Here is a 5,831-nt window from a genome sequence, read left to right as displayed (position 1 = left end):
GGCCCTGTAGCAAAAACCTCTCCAAAAAAAAAAAAAAAGAAAAGAAGAAAAAAAAGAAAATGTCCTAATTCCATTTCAAATTTTAGTAATTTGAATCTTTTTTCTTCTTTAAAGCTCTATTTAAAAATTTGTCTTCTCTGTTCATCTTTCCAGAGAAGTAACTTTTTATTTTATTTATTATTTTCTGCAATTGTTCTCTTCTATATTTTATCTCTAATCTTTATTAGGTCCTATTAGCTTCCTTCCTTCTTTCTTTCTTTCATTTTTTATTTTTATTTTTATTTTTTTTGAGAGAGAGATTTTGGCTATAGGGCACATGCACCTGCCAGAGAAACACACAGAGAGAAACAAAAAGTGAGATTCAGCACTTAAGGGGGATGGTCATGCCACAATCCCTTCTCCTCCATTCTCCTCTCGGGATTTGAGGAATGAACGCACACACACCCTGCATGAGTTTCAAAGCTGCTGTGTCCAGGACTTGAACCATGGCTGACTATGTGCGAGTCCAGTGATATAACCATTAGACAATCTTCTGGTCCCATTAGTTCCTCTCTTCTGCTTGTTTTGGATGTAGTTTTCTCTTCTTTTCCCAATTTCTCACAGTAGGTGGTTGGGTTATTAATTTGATGTGTTTTTTTTTAAGAGTTTTTTTCTTTTTCTTTTCTTTTTTTGCTACAGGGCCTTTGTGCTCACCAGAGAGATAGAAAGAGAAAAATCACCCCTCCCCCCCAGGAGGATGGCCATGCTGCAATCCCTTCTCCTCCATTCTCCTCTCAGGATCTTGGATACACAAGCACACATGCCTGGAGCGAGTTTCAAGTCACCAGGACTTGAACCACATTTTAAGCCACCGGGTCCGGGACGCGAACCGCGGTCGACTACTTGGGAGTCCAGCGACATAGCCATTATGCTAACTACTGGTTCCCACTTTTTAAAATTTTTTCTAGTGTAGGCATTTATAGTTATAAATTTCCCTCTGAGGACTATTTTTTCTGAATCTAGTTTTGGTTCATTGTTGTTTTTATTCATCTCAACATATTTAAAAAGTTTCTCTTCTGACATTTTCTCTTGCTGTTGGTTATTTGGGAGTACAGTGTTTAATATTTACATATTTGTATATTTTACAAATTTCCTTTTGTTACTGATATTCAGTTTCATTCTGTTGTGGTCAGAGACAATTCTTAGTATGATTTCAGTATTTTTAAAGCTATTGAGACTTTTGGGTTGGCTCCATAGGACAATGGTTAAGGGAGCAGGATCACACATAGTTCAAATCTCAGCCTTGGAGACTTTAAAAAGCATGCTGGGCATGTGTGCATATGTGCCCAAAATCCTGATGAGAAGCAAAAATGGAAGAAAAGGGTTTTGGTATGACCATTTCACATTAAGGGGTACTTGCTGTTTATCCCTGGTGAGTGAATTCACTCTCTGGCAATAAAAATAAATAGAAAGAAAGAAAGAAAAAAGAGAAAGAAGAAAGAAAGAAAAGAATCTTTAAAAAATTATTGAAACTTTGTCATGGCCTGACATATGGTCTATCCTGGAGAATTTTCTGTGTGCACTTGAGACTATGTAGTTTTTTGTTTTGGGGTTGTCTGTTCTGTAGATGTCTATTTGTTTTATATTATTATTCAAGTCTTATATTTCCTTATTGCTGTCCTGTCAAGTCTTTCTATAATTACTGAAAATGGACTATTGAAGTACTCAACCTCAATATCATTGTAGAACTGCTATCTTTCCCCTCAATTCTGTCCATTTACACATGTATTTTGGGGCTCTGTTGTTAGGTGCATGCATGTTTATAATTGATATATCTTCTTTATTTTTTCAGAAGTTTTTGCACATGTACTCACTGGAGAGAGACAGAGACAGTGAGAGGGAAAGTGAAAAATCATTCCCCAGGGGGGATGGCCACACTGCAATTCCTTCTCCTCCATTCTTCTCCTGGGATCTTGGAAATACATGCACATGTACCCTGCATGAGTTTCAAGCCACCAGGTCTGGGATTTGTACCATGGTCAACCATGGGAGAGTTCAAGGACATAACTGCTATGCCATATGCTAACCCCCAAAATGGATATATCTAAATGAATGAGTGTTGTAAATAGTATATAATATCTTTATTTTCTCAACAATTTTCGTCTTAAATTTTTGTCTGATATTTGAAAGAGTCACTCTAATGCTCAGATGGTTAATGTTCACATGGAATAGCCTTTTTTCATTGCTTTACTTCCAATTTATTTGTGCCTTTGGGTATAAGATTAGTCTTTGGTAGATAACACATAATTGTATGTTTTAAAAAGTACCCATTGTGGGGCTGGCAGGTGGCATGGTGGTTAAGGGCGCTGGACCGTGGTTTGAGTCCTGGACCTGGCAGCTTGCTTTCTCACTTTCCTTCTGTCTCTCACTCTGTCCCTCTCTGGTCAAATTAAAATATATAAAATAAATAAAGTTCAATAAAATAATTTTAAAAAAAGTATTAGTGCTATTTTAAAAGTACCCATTTTCCCACCATTTGCTTTTTTATTATTTTAGTTTTCCTATAGTGCATGTGTACTTGCTAGAGAGAGACAGAGAGAGAAAGGGTAAATGAGAAATTATTTACCAGAGGGCCAGTGGGATGGCCACTTTGCAATCCCTTCTCCTTCAGTCTTGGTATTTTGGGTACACATGCCCAGCATGATTTTTCAAGCTGCCAGGCTGAGACTCAAACCACATATTCTGCCATGTGGGATCCAGTGCCTTAACCTCCAAGCCACCTGCTGACCCTGCTTTTTAATTATAATTTAATCCATTTACCATATTATAATTACTGATAAGGAATGACTTACTTTTTTTTTTTGAGAGGTTTTTCTGCTATAGGGTGCGTGCACTCGCCAGACAGACAGAGAGAGACATAGAGACAGAAAGCGAGAAATCCCGGGGGGGATGGTCACGCCGCAATCCCTTCTTTTCCATTCTCCTCTCGGGATCTTGGGCACGCACACACAGGCGCTCGGCGTGAGTTTTAAGCCACTGGGTCCAGGACGCAAACTGCCGTTGACTACGTGGGAGTCCAACGACATAGCCATTACGCTAACTGCTGGTTCCCACTTACTTTTGACATTTTGAAAAAATTTATTTTTTTTCAATGAGAGAGACAGAAATAGTAACAGAGTACTGACACTATGATCCATCCCCAGCCTCAGCCAATTGAGATCACAGACATATACATGTCTGATGTACACAGGAAGGCCTCTGGACATGAGCTAGTAACTTTCCCATGTGGGTCTACCTCACAGAGTGTTATGGTATACCATTGTACTACCAGTTACCACTTTTGACATTTAGCTATTTGTTTTCTAATATTTCCTATATAACCCCCCCCATTTCTCCATTACAGCATATTGTATTTTTATTTAATTTAATGTTTTAAGAGAGTTTTTTTTTTTCTATAGGCACATATGCTCACTGGAAAGACAGAGATAAAGAAAGTGAGAAATCACCCCCTAGGGGAGATGGCTACACCTCAATCCCTTCTCCTCCATTCTCTTGGGATCTTGGATGCATACACACATGTGCCCAGTGTGAGTTTCAAGCCACCGGGTCCAGGACTCAAACTGCAATCTCCTATGTGAGAGTCCAGTGACATAACTATTATGCCATCTGCTGATTCTGCCTCGTCTTTATTCTTTTTAAATAATTATTTTATTTAACTTTATTTGTTTATTTAATTTGACCAGAGAAGGACAGAGTGAGCGAGGGATGGGGGGGGGAGAGAGAGAGAGAGAGAAAATAAGACACCAGGTCAAGGACTTGAACCACAGTTGGCCATGTGGGAGTCCAGCACTCTTAATTATCACATCTATCTTCTGGCCCTCCTCCTTTTGTGTTTTATTAATTTATTTTGTAGTATACTATTTTGGTTCCGTTTTACTTCCTTTTCTGTATAGTTTTTAGCTATTTTTAAAAGGTTTTGGCCTTAGGGCAAGTGTACTTGCTAAAGAGAGATAGAAACAGTGAGAGGGAAAGTGAGAAATCACTTTTTGTGGCCACACCACAATCCCTTTTCCTTCATTATCCTCTTGGAATCTTGGGCACATATGCACATGTATCCAGTGTTGAATTTCAAGCCACTGGGTTTGAGACTTGAACCTTGGTCATCCATGTGGAAGTCCAGCGAGGTAACTGCTATGTTATCTGTTGGCCCATTTTTAGCTATTTTCTTAATGTTTGCTTTGAGGATTACAATTAATGTGATAATTTATCATTTCTGAGAGTATATTTCAGATTAATACCAACTTAATTTGAATAGTATCTTAGTCCATTATAGTATTGCTAAACAGAGTAATGGGTAGTGTTTGGCTCATAGAGACATTGTCCTCATGAATGGATTAATGCTATCTTGTAAGAAGGAGCAAATTCTCACTTAGGAGGAGGAGTGGACTGAGAGAAGATCCACCTTCAATGTCGGGAAGCACATTGCTAGACAAGATTGGTATGTGAGTCAGTAGACTGGGAGAGGAAGACAACCTACCTTCAATGGATGAAGGCATTATCTAATTGGCTGGGAGTGTGGGAGGAGAAAAAGAAGTTGGACGTTCTTTTTCCTTTTCCCCTCTCACTTAGTCTCTCTCTCCATGAGCTTGTCTTCTCTCTGCTTCTCTCTGCCATGTTGTGATGTAGCAGCAGAGGATGGACAGATACCAGCCCCACAACTTTGGACACCCGAACCACCAGAATTGTGAGCCAAATAAACCATTATTCTTTATAAATTATCCAGTGTCTTTGTCCATTATTGCACTGGCAAATAGAAATATCTGAAATTGGAACCAGCAGGTGGTGTAGTGGTTTAAAAGCACTGGATTTCCACATGACTGACTGCAGTTTAGACCCCAGACCTGGCGGCTTGCTCTTTCTCTCTCTCTTTCTCTGGTCAAATTAAAAAAAAAAAAAAAAGAAAGAAAGAAATTAAATAAATAAAGTTAAATAAAATAATTCTTAAAAAAAGAAATACCTGAAACTGAGGGATTTGCAAAGAATAGAGATTTTTTGATTCATGATTCTGGTGACTGGAAAGTCTAAGATGGGACCAGCATCTTGCCAGTTTCAGGTGCTATGTCACAAAATGGCTAACAGAAACAGAAGGGAGAGTGGGCATGTATGAAGAGAGAGGACACAGGATTCCCACTTCCTCTGTTTCTTCCACACCCCCAGTCAATTGGATGGTGCACTCACATTGTACCCTACTTCTTAGTGGTCTCACCTTCTCCTAAAGCCATTACAGTGAGGACCAATCTTATACAACATGAACCGTTGGGAGACCATTAGCCAAACCATAGCAACCAATTTTGGCTATTTCTGTTTAGCAACATAATAGTGGACCATGACAAGTAGTCTACAAAAGTTTTTGCTCTTATATAGCCATATAACTTCCTTTATACTATTATTGCCATAAGTTATATTTTTATATATTTTGTGCCTATCAACATAGATTTAAACTGTTTATGCAGTTATTTTTTTAATTTAAAAATATTTTTTGGTTATTTTTTGCTATGAGAAGTATGTGCTTACCAGAGACAGAGACATAGAGGCACACCCTAGGGGGTGATGGCCATGCTACAATCACTCTTTATTCTTCTCGGGATTTGGGGCATGTATGTCTATGTGCTTGGCATGTTTTTCAAGCCACTGGGTCTGGGACTTGAACTTCACAGTCAGTCACGTGGGATTCAGCCCCTTTAACCATCATGGCACCTGCTGGCCCTACAGTTGTCTTTTAAATCATATATTTATTATTATAACAATTGATAAATATTAACTATATTAAATTATTTATAGTTGTATAAATT

Source organism: Tupaia chinensis, unplaced genomic scaffold (genome assembly GCF_000334495.1).
Source record: "Tupaia chinensis unplaced genomic scaffold, TupChi_1.0 Scaffold143996_1, whole genome shotgun sequence".
Classification (NCBI taxonomy): domain Eukaryota; kingdom Metazoa; phylum Chordata; class Mammalia; order Scandentia; family Tupaiidae; genus Tupaia; species Tupaia belangeri.
The sequence above is the reverse complement of the archived record's forward strand: the minus strand, read 5'-3'. Positions refer to the sequence as shown.